Source organism: Diachasma alloeum, unplaced genomic scaffold (assembly GCF_001412515.2).
Source record: "Diachasma alloeum isolate Michigan unplaced genomic scaffold, Dall2.0 Dall_scaffold_00534, whole genome shotgun sequence".
NCBI lineage: Eukaryota > Metazoa > Arthropoda > Insecta > Hymenoptera > Braconidae > Diachasma > Diachasma alloeum.
The window spans coordinates 570,914-582,202 of NW_021680666.1; the positions used below are offsets into that span (position 1 = coordinate 570,914).

The 11,289-nt window shown below is 38.0% G+C and overlaps 1 protein-coding gene across 2 annotated transcripts in view; it reads right to left on the reverse strand.

The window, feature by feature from the left end:
- LOC107042887 (FH1/FH2 domain-containing protein 3) overlaps nucleotides 1–9,126 on the reverse strand; it is a 54,297-nt gene extending 45,171 nt beyond the window's left edge. For both annotated transcript variants that reach the window (XM_015264119.1, XM_015264120.1), the window contains exon 1: nucleotides 9,022–9,126. The gene's annotated coding sequence lies outside the window, so the exon portion shown is untranslated. The remainder of the gene's footprint in view (nucleotides 1–9,021) is intronic.
- Between the last annotated feature and the right edge of the window lie 2,163 nt (nucleotides 9,127–11,289).

Consider the following 11,289-nt stretch of genomic DNA (forward strand, 5'->3'; position numbering starts at 1 on the left):
ACTTGAGAAATGTATTCAAAAATAGTTATAATCCTGAAGTGTCTTTCATAGAATTAATTTACCATCTCCAGCAATGAATAACCGAGAGGAAGGACTGCAGAATAAAAAAGTATTCACATCTTCGTCGAATAACAGATAGGATATTCTGATATTCATTGAGGGCAGTGTCTATTCGCACGCTCCACGGTAAATTTTACCGTGGATTCACGGTAGATTCTCACTCACATCTTGTCTGACATCTCTGCTATGAACTCTGGTTTCCAACTGGCGTGCAAATGATTCTAAGGATGATTTTTTAACCAGGGGAGACTCCTAGAGCCGACTGGACAATGTTGCCACAATTCTGGTTTTAAACTCTGAAACCAGAGTTGTGCCAACTCTGGTAGGAGTCTCCCCTGGTTGGGAGATCACCCTTAAAATCATTTGCACTATATTTCGGCACCCACTCCTGCACTCGGACCCCATTCGACAAATACGAATATCATTAAGAAAACGTTCACATAAAATGTAAAAAACTATTCATTTCATCTTTTATTTGCGCTTAGTCATTTATTTATTTCATTTTTTATGTGCGTTAATCTATACTGATATTCGTATTCGAGAAAATTGTTTACTAGTCTACTATTTCCATATCACTTATCAATTAATTCGATGCGTCAAGTTTATTGTCTAGATTTAATTTGAGAAGTAAACGCTGAGGGTCCACGATCTCCCATAAATCCACGGTAGAAATTACCTTGAATCCACGGGAAAAAGTCCCGTATATCCACGGTCAAAGTTACCGTGGAGCGTGTGAATAGACATTGCCTTCATAGAGACGGTCCATTACATATTCTTCTTGAATCGGCCGTATGAATGCTACTGTGAATCCCCAGTCAATCGAATAAGTGCCCCCCTCCAATGAGTAAATAACATTTATATGAAATATCAAAAGATTTCTCACACATGTATCCGTATTATTTCTCATCCTCAATTTATATTTCCTCTGCCATTTCCTCTGCAGTCTCCAATGGATATAGAAAATATATACTAAGCTTAATCCCCTCCGGTGAATTTAACGACTCCACCTACTTCAGGTACATCTCTTTGAATTGACCTCACGAGATGCAGAAACGAGCCCAGAGAAGTCGATCGTATCGTCTTGGCGCCTCGTACAGCGTCCAGTAGAATTTCTTTTTTTCTTTTTTCCTCTGTATACGTATGTTTTTATTCGAAACGCTTTGTGTTGCCAGTTCCTTCTTATTTTTTTATCTTCTTCTTCTTCGTCTCCCGGGGCCAGAGTGAACCTTGCAGCCCAATCTACAATTCCAATGACCATTCGACAAGGACATATATAAGCTCTGGCCGAGACAGAGGGCACCACTGTGTATGCTGTAGCTACGTCGGTGCCGAGAGTAATACGTTCACAAGGTGACTTGAGATTAGGGGGAGCAGTTTCCTCCTGAGACTCAAACGTTGCGGTCTGCTTTCTACCAATCGTGTGGGGATACGAATGATTCGATTCTTTCGATAGTGGTGATGTATTAAAATCATGAGGGGAGATAGATGGGGATTTCGAGGGGTGATAAAGTATTTGTCAGATTTTCCAAAGGAGAAATAAGGGACTAATTCCACGAGATGAGTATTTCTAGAATTTCTGTATCGAAGGGATAATACAAAACATGACATGTGAGGAATTATGAAATTATCTAGACACTCTGGATGATAGATTCATTTCATCTGACTCTCTGATAGCCTACTTTCATCAATAAACAAAACCATTCCATCGGATTTTACGCATTTTTTTTGTCAAACGCATTGAACTGTCACGGGAATAAAACGCGCTGAGTTTTCGAATGAAGTGAACGATTCACGTATTGTTTGCATGACAGTTAAATGTGTAATGAGCCTAACCATTTGATCCTCGTCGAGCCAACAATGACAGTGACCACACGTACAAGCAGGAACTTGTTGTCTACGAGGACAGGAGAGGTCGTCCACTGTCCACACTGTACCCTAGATCTGGTGGGATTGTACACTCAACCAACCACTCATCCCCTCTCTAACATGCCCAAATGCTTTCATGTAAATACCCAAGAGCATCGACCACGTGTACCTGTCTTGTTCGAAGCTTGGAATTTTCGCCTGTTGTGACACGAGCAAAAGCGCTTCAACATTTCAATTGCTAATTTCGGGGATGAATTATTCAGGGCTGAAAAAATCCTAATGGTTTTTTTTGGGAATGGGTTTAAAGGGCGATAAATAATCGCGTTTTGTGAGTTTTTTGCACACATATCAGGTTATTAATATCGAAAATAATACTCGAAAAGAATAGTTTTCCCCGCGCAGAAATGTGGATGCAATTGCCAATTGATTAGGTAAAAACAACTCAATGAAAATTTCCATCAATGAGATGATTTTTATTCTGAGAGATGGTTGTTGAATGAAACGGAAAATCGTGAAGTACTTGATGTATAGCTTTCCATCTGTTCTACTCTTACACAGTTGCAGGTACGACTCTCCTACTCGAATTCTCCTGCGGAAGAAGAGCTGTGGTTGTTGAAAAAAAGGAGAGTGCCACGGGGGAGCATTGAAATGAAAGGAAAAAAAAATGAAGAAAATACGAAGAGCGTATGCGAGGAAAACTTTTCTTCCTGCCTCTTCATTTCCTCCCCCGACTGTTCTCTCAATTTTTCTCGCTTCCTACACTCTAACTCAAGTCAGTGTTCCAGTTAAAGCTTGAAGTGCGTTTTCTTTAACTCTGCTTTTTCCTGAAGGTTCTGCTATTTCTATGTATAATTTATTTCATCATTCTATTCAATTATTTGAAATTCTATTGAGGAATAAAGTGAACACTGCGAGTAAAACTTGAAAAAAAAAACTGCCTGCCTGAATAATATATGGAATTTAATATTACTTCAGTTTGGTATTGCAAGATGAAAGAGATTAAATAGTATTTCCAACTAAAAACGAATTTGTATCGAAAGTTTAGAGGTGGAAAATGCTCTATTGCTAAGCCAGGAAAATTTCCAACTCTGCCGAGCGTTTGGCGCATAGTATTACGCTCCAATAATTCCTGAAATACCGTGGGAAATGCACTTTTCTAGGGGAAAAAAAACATCAATTTTTGAATCTCTCGAAAAGCAGTGAAGTAGAAAGAACTTTCAAGTAAATTTCAAAATGGAATTTTTTGCTTTTTTTCATTACTTTCCCATTAAATATTTTTCATAGAATTTCATGCGTTGGAACTCTTCTTCTTTTCCACGGAGGAAAGTGCGGGAGCTTATTTCACTTTCATTATTTTCCGGCAAACCGAAATCCCGAAAAAAAAGTTCTCGAGAGAATTATTAACGAGTTAACGCCGTGCACTTTTCTCCGGGTTTCTCTATACACATCTCACTGCTCGGTGGTTTTACCCGAGTGTGGTAGCTCAAAGCTATTTACGTCCACAATTGCATTTCACACCGATCGTAAATAAAATCGTAACGAGCTAACGCTTAATCCTCGATCTAATACTTGTTTTTTTTTCTCGAGGTCTACTCAAACTTTTTAATCTCCTCAATTACACGATGTATATCCTAGTGCTGAGATTTGAAAAGTTCTATGGACACATCGATCGGTGTAAATTATATTAATAGTGTGGGACAAGAATTGAAATTCACCGAAAACTCTCAAAGTTGGAGAGGACAAATATCCTGGGAAATTCTGTTAAGAGGAACCGGAACCCCTGCGTTTATATGAATCTTTAGAATTGTGTTTTCTCCTGCAATTATTATTTTTTATTCACTAAACTACTTCATTGACTTAACAATGCGATAATCGAGTCAATAAAGTAATTTCATAGATAGAAATTAATAATTGTAGGAGAAAACACAATTCTAAGATTTGATGTAGACAAAGGGGTTCCGTCTCCCCTTAACAGAATTTGAAGAATTATTTGTTTTTTTTTTCACAGTGTACGCTAGACTGGCGCTAACGAGCCTTCGGACGTCAGATCATTGCTGAGAGAACTTGAAAAGGTTTACGAGGCTAACCTAGGCGAAGACTGCTTACAACATGGCAGTAAAAACTCTCTCAACGCCCTCAAATATCCCTCTCGCACATACCTAGTGTTTCTACGAGGAGCGAAATTACTCCAATTGACTTTAATTGAATACATTTCATAAGTTAAAAATAATTATTTTCGATAACGACTGTGAGAACCGGAGATGAACGATGCCGTTGTGAACCTAAGAATGTTTCAGAGAAAAAGAAAAAAAAGTGAAGAATCTTATCATTTTTGTAAGTCATCCATTTGCACACGTGACGTGACATGTTTTCTCAGCGTTTTATGATGCATGCTCGAGTATAAAATGTTCATTGCCAGAAATTTCAAGGGAAACAGGGCTAATAAAATGCTAGTCTCATAAAAATACGCAATTTTCGAAACATAATTTCTCTGAGGGAACATTAGAGGAAAATAGGTTTTCAAGTATCATTCGTAGTAGAGAATTTCCCCAGCTATTGCGTGAAACAATTTCCACAAGCCCTCTACTCATAATTCCCCAGATATTTCCATTCTATTATGAAATTGCATTGGAATTATCATAACTACTTTCTTTCCTTTCAATTTCAACAGTTATTTTTTTTTTCTCCTGCAATAACACCAAGAATAATCGACACCTAAATGCATACCTCTAACCGACCTTGTCTGGAAAGAGCTCTGTTTGCGCTGAAATGATGCTGTAATTCAAAAATACGAGTTCATGTGTACCTGTGTGTGGCTCACTTTTGCATACGCTTGAGAATTCTCTAATAATAGGATTACCCCATTTAGCCGAGCTTCTGGCTCTCAATTCAAACGTAAAATGAGTATCACAGGTGCAGGAAACTTAATATGCTACTTTGAAAATATTCTCTTTCTCTCCCTCGGTACTCAATGCATTTCAGTGGAAAATCACTGGAATAAATTCTCAAAAACAGCTACTATTTTTTATTCATATTTCTTTCCTACTACCATTACGGTTTTATAGGCTCCCCATTCGTCTGCCTTGCCTCTCCCACTTTTTCTCTTCTGATTTTTTTCTGCGTTACCATGGGCCGTCTTACTCTTAACTGTACCCCATTCGGGCTAGGACTGCAAGGGAAACCATGGAAAACCCCAGTCGTACAGCCGGCCGATAATGCAGGGATTCCACTGTGTCCATTGGTCACACTGACTCAACTAGGAATGTAGGTTCTCTACATTCGTGCCTAGCAACTGTAGTCTCACGCGGTTAGGTGTGCCTAAGCGGACACCCATCCAAGTACTGGGCAGACTGAACGCTGCTTAGCTTGGATGACCGCCGGAGCCACACACTCCCCGCGTGACCACTACAGCCCACAAAAACAGCTTCTATTTATTTATAAAATAGAGTCAACAATAATGTACCATAGAATAAATTTTGTGGGACGAGAGTTACACCATTTATTACGAGACATCGAGGGTAAGCCCGAGGCCAAGGGAGGTGCTGCACTGGCTAAGCCGGAAAATCCCTGACCCCTTCTCCTGGCGATAAAAAGAAGAAAAAAAACAAAAAGGAGAACTGAGAGAAAAAATTTAGGGATCGAGGAGCTACCTCGTTTCTTAAGGACAATCGATATCTGGTGAATGGGATCGAGGCGACACGACTCGAAAACGATTTATCTTGAGGTGGGCGAGTCCACCAGGTCATCCCCTTTTCTGCCGCCGTCCAAAAGCTTTTTCTTAAATTCCAATTTTTTATCCAACTTCTTTCCCTCCCTCTCTCCATTTGAATATGTCAACTCTGACGATGGAAAATTGGCAATTTTACTCGCGAAAAATGGATGAGAAAAGATGAATAGAAAATCTATCAACATCTCCTTTAACTGCACAATAAAAATTGATACAAGTACTAGCTAATAACAAAAAACCCCGTCGAGTAAAAAGTGATACACGGGGCAACTTTGCCTCGGCTAATATATCGGTTAACTTTTTTTTTGTCACGACTTTTCGCCCTTTGTGGGCTCTTCAACGATGTAAACCTGGCATTTATTAATTATCCACCATTGAACAAAAACCCGACGACCTTGCCAGTGGCTTTTTTAACCGCTTGATGAGCGGGCGATGATGGCAGATGAAAGACTCGGTGGATTGAAAGAAAGAAAAAAAAGAATATCAAAAAGCAGAAAATGGAGAGGAAAAAAAATTGAAAGAGAGAGAGACGTCTGCTGGGTGATTTCGATCGTCAGATCATTAACGTCCGATCCGACATCCGGCTATCGCGATAAATGGTAATTGAGCTCTTTGATCTTTTTATTATAAAAATTTTCAAATAACTGTTGGGGGTCCCTTCATCTCGGTGCTATTTTACTTTGCATTTCCGTGATACTTGGTTGCTTCCAGGGTGAAGTAAAAAATTGAGGGACAAAAGTCAATGGAGAAGTGGTGCTGGAGAGATTTAAGGGAATGAACCATCAGGCACAGCTGGTACCAGTCAACGGTTGATAAGATCGGTTTATTCCAAGATGAATCGAATAAACCGATCCTGTATCACATCAGCAGACATAAAAACAACAACAAAATCCCCATAGATGATTTTGAATCAAAAGAATTCTTGTATTCGAGAGATGTCGCAAGATACGATATCGACGACTTCATGATAGTCAGAAAAAAATTCTGGTGGCTGAACGATGACGATAAATACATGAGACAATTGAAAATTCGAGAAGAATTATTCAAACAGATGAATAAAAATAAACAACAAAATCGATATCATAGGCACAACTTTAGACCTCCTTAGAATTTTGAATTCTAATATAAAATATTAAAAAATTCTAATTCGACAAAAAACCCAAATAATATGATTGTTTTACTTAACAAAATAAAAAACTAAATATACAAACAATGTCAGATCATAAGTATTAAAATAAAAATTTAAAAAAATCGGATTCTGTGATTCATAAATACTTTTAATGATTCACTGTAGGTAATTTAAATAAAATTACAATATTTCTCTAATCTACTTTTCGCAAATATTGTCGTGCTTTTTTTTTCTACAACAGCAAACAAATGTTCCTTTTTTAAGCACTTAAATTTAAAAAATATCAAATACAAAAAACAACGCATAAATTTCAAAGAGAAAGATTCTGCATTTACCTTACGATTAATTTCCAAATAATTATAAACTCGAGAGTCTCACCAGACCAAAGTTTACACAATTAGTAAAAAAATACTGATCATAGAACTGTTTTTTCTATACTAGTTTTTAAGGTTTGTACATGATGTAAATATTGACTATTATATTGAATAAAAAAACTTGGTTAAAAAAAAAAGTTCCACTCAACGGATGGATTATTATCGTGGCTTGTGTCAAATGTCATGCTATCAAAAATTATCCCTACGAAATTAATTTCGGAATTTCAGCTATCTAATAAGGCTGTTTGTACTAGACTTTTTTCGCGGTGGAAATTGCAATGAAGATCAAATGAAAATATTTGTTTGATAATTAAATATGTGGGAATAGTGCTAAGTTGGAAGAAAACCGTCAATTTCTCTCGTATCCATTGTGTTATTCATTGTTCGTGGTTGTTGAACCCCTGAGAAGAGCCTCAAACACACCGTTATGAACACACGAGCATGCTTGGTAATTAAAATGGAATGTGTCTGACGATATTGGATATTAAAGCATGAGATAAGAGCCCCAGACACTTGTTTGAATGAAATTCTGGAATTTTAATCGGCGTCAGATAACTATTTTAATTCCATTCCCTAGAGGCATTAGAACTTGAATTTAATCTATTCTCAAATGTTTTAGATCGAGGCGCTAAGATGAGGCCCACATTTCCTGGAAAAATTGATAAAATCGTTGTTCAGAATGGGTGGTTTTCTATCCTATTACCTCGTGTTCATTCAATATTCAGTGTGATGCGAGGAATTCCCACTGGAAATCTAGCGCATCACACCATTTGCAGTGACACGGTGGCACGACCATTAACAATGTGTCGATCCTGTGTCCTCCGAATGGAAGTATATAGACTACCGTTGTATACGATTAAATCGAGATATAAATAGATACATTGGATAATTGAATAGAATGTGAAAAAGAAAATGATTTCCATTTTCCCTGAAACTCGACAAGTGAAGGAAAAAAAAATGATCCAAACACGTGTGTGTCAATAAAAATTGGCATTTATTCACCATGAAAACGATGCCCCCTTTTATAATTCCATTGTGAATACAAGGATCTGTTGTGTATCCACATAAAGCGAGTGAAATCAATGAAACGCGAGCTGACTTGACTGTGGCACTGATTTTGTATAACTTTAATGTTTGCTGGTCGGCGGCTAGTAGCTCATGGAAAATACACCTCGAATTATCTGTGAATCGTGTGCACACGCGCCTGGGTAAATTTAACTCAACTGCGTGATTCCCTCTCTCTCCCTCTCAGCACGTCCATATCCCCAAGCGTTTACCTGGGCTCTAATTACTTCAAGCGCCACACATACTACATGATACACTTGTGTACTCCCCGCTCAATGAAAATTATCTTCATTTGATTTTACTCAACGGATAAATAAATTCAACGATAGCGGGAAAATATCAACTTTGTAGAAAGAAAAACTTCATGGTGAGATGAAGTGCTGAAAATGGAGGTGAAATATTGGTGTCTATTTTCTCAAGTCTCAAACGATATTGTTGCATGCAACGGCCATATATTCAGCGCGCGTAGAAAATTCATCCCCCCCCATCCCTCTGCCTCTTTCTTCACGAAGGGTGCATGATGGGGAGAGAAAAATCTTGTCAGCGTTGGATAGCTATAGGGAAAAACGCATCACACACTTGCTCCTGGCGTTGAACGCCAACGGACGACGATGCTCGCGATTCCAAATGGCTTTTTTACGTGCCTATAGCCATCATCGCCCATCCCGCCCACCTCGAGAATTCTCTACTACTGTGCGGTGGCATGGCAAGTTCAGCTTGTCATCTTGCCAACACTATCAATAATCATTTTTTATTCTCTCCGAGAAAAACGCAGAAAGATTAGATTTGTTTTCACTTACTTTGTCTGAAAGCCCTCGAACTCCTCCTGCTGTTCACTGATGGACGCCTCGAGATCTAGGTAAGCTCCGTAATCGCCATCTTTGTAAAGTTGAAGCGCAGTGTCATCCAACTGTAACACAAATGAGAGGAGAATTTGTTAGACAAGTCCGTATCTACTGAATATCCGTATCTACTCATTCCACTTCATTACAAATTGTCGAAAATTGATGAAAACCCGAGATTATACTTTGTCAAAGTGGTTTCTATGCCCCGGAAACCGTAAATCAAAAAGTCACAGCGACCGCAAATTGCACGGTCGTACTCTCCGCCCCCTTTCTGTCCTTCTACGGCTGAGTTTTTACATTTCGTCGTGGCCGGTGGTCGGTGGTCGGTTGCGACAATCAATCAATTTCTTTTTATCGCACCGTTGTGGAAAAATGCATTGATCCAGTCCAACTCTTGAGGAATAAGAGTGAAATCACGTTAGCGAAATATTTGAGGGATTTTCTGAATAAATCTGAATAAATGATTATCTCAGACGATTCGATGAGAGAAATTTGGAGAGGTGAGCAACCTCTGAATATAAAAATAAAACTGTCTTGTCTCATCTTTCAGCTGCTTGCATAATTCGTCGGGGAAAAGAGTCTTGAGTTTATTTTCGGATTGAAATTCCTAATGTTTCAAATTTCCCAACATTATATTTATAAAGATAATTGTTGAGTAAATATGAAAAATGACTTGATATTTTCTACTTTCAACAGCCAAATAATATACAGATGGAAAATTCCAGTCCAGTGCATCAGTGAGGAAAGTATTTACTTGTATCGGAATAGAGACAAGGATTTGATCCTGCCTAACGAACGGAAAAATACCCAGACGATTGGAAGATATGAAAAGAGAAGCATCGGTGCATGGAGAAAATAAGAAAAATAAGAGAAATGAGTAGAGAAGTGATCGCATTGGACTTTTCGTTTCGTCTTGTACTTTTGGAGAGATTCAAGAGGCATACAAGAGTAGCTTCTATATAGTAGAGTTCCCGAGGAAAGCATCCAAATGGTGACCCATATTTCTAAAAATCTCAGCTTCAAAATAGTTGGCTACGGACCGAGGAAAGGGAACGAGTGATGGTGCTACGGCTGCATATAACAAGGCTATAACGACTTGAGCGATTTTGAGTTGGTGGCCCAAATGCATTCCACCTAGGCAGGAAACCTACATTATATTTCCACAATTTATGCACTGTGTTTTTAGTGCATTAAAGTTTGAGGTTGAACATTATTCCAGGGGACAAATGGTCTCCACAAATGCAAACTTAATAACTCTTTCATTTGATTAATATTTACATTCAAGTAATTGTAAAAAATTAAACATTTCTAAAAGGTTTTATCGCTTCAGCAAAATTAATGCCAGATGTTCTTTTTCCCCTAGCCATGTTCTATTCCCAGTGGAAAAAATTGATTTGATTTAAATTGCATGGTTTTTTTTTCATTTATTTCTTGTCGTGACCAAGAGGGAAGAAACCGTTACGTAATACATATTCGAGGTTCCCTTATACCTTATACCACGGAGACACAGAATGCAATGAGTCTCTGGGATTCACCGTTTTTTGAAATGAGGTCAGCCACGTTTTGCTCACGTCAAATTACAATTCAAATAAACAATGCATGAACCGTGATACTGAAATGGAGAAGGGAAAAAAGAGGAAATGGATGAAATAAAAAATTGCATGAGAAAACTAGCAACAATTTTTTGCCACTGACGTTCAACCTGGAACATTGAAATTGCAAATCTCGGGATGAAATTTCTTTGTCGGTGGGCACACAGAGGTCTTTTCATATTTGGGTCATGTTTGAACTGAATATACTTCTTGAGATATTTCAGTCATATTGCGCATTTACTCCTCTATACTCCATTTGAATTTATGAATATTGAGTATTTGATAAATGTCCAAGAATTTCGAGTGTATCCGTACAATTATGAATTATTAATGACTAATAATGCAATGTTCGAGTTCATGAAAATTGGCAATAAATATCAGTCAGCCATAACTCAAGATAAAACCTGTCACAATAATCATTCTTTGAATTACTGATAAATAAACCCCCCATTGTTTCATTGTCGTAGAATTTTATCCACCAAAAGTACATGCTCTCATCGATTTAACCCAAGGATTTATCACGCCCGTACGTTTATCGTGCGACTGTTCTCGGTTAACCGAGGATTAATTTGTTATTATAACACAAATGCTCCTGTATAACCAGTCTAACGGTTGGGTTATAGAGCTGGTA